Below are 610 nucleotides of genomic sequence, written 5' to 3'. Positions count from 1 at the left end.
TTTTTTTTTTTTTTTTTTTTTTTTTTTTTTTTTTTGCTGTTGTTGTTGTTGTTTTGGTCATGTCAAAGTGTTTCACAGTTTTTTCTGACAGGAACTAAATTTTAATTGATTTAAATTTTAATTAGTTGTGAAGTTTTGGTGATTATCATAATTTTTCTCTGGTTCTGATTTATTAATTATACACATAACACTATAAACATCAGAGATTTATAGCTCTCTTTGTAACTATTTAACTAATGATATAACACATAGGATTTTTTATTTTAAAAAAATTCTGTGGATTTAACACAAAGGCAGACCTGAGGGTATTGGATGCTTTGTGCCATTAGATTACAACCACTGATAGAAATTGGAATTCAGAATTATCATTTTGAGCCAGAGATCGACATATGGAAATGTTCAAAGACAGAAGTATCCCATAATGATAGCAATGACAAGAAAGAACGTGCATGAGAGCTCAGAGTATATCCTGGAGACAAGCTGGAACTTGCTTCTCTCCCTTTGCGTCTACCTATTTTAAAGCTGTTATGAACATCTTAGCTGAGCATCTTCTACGAATTAGCACCTCAGAGGGTGACCAGTAGGTGTCCAGCAAGTATCAGTTGAATAG

The sequence above is a fragment of the Marmota marmota genome, unplaced genomic scaffold (assembly GCF_001458135.2).
Source record: "Marmota marmota marmota unplaced genomic scaffold, marMar, whole genome shotgun sequence".
Lineage (NCBI taxonomy): Eukaryota > Metazoa > Chordata > Mammalia > Rodentia > Sciuridae > Marmota > Marmota marmota.
The sequence above is the reverse complement of the archived record's forward strand: the minus strand, read 5'-3'. Positions refer to the sequence as shown.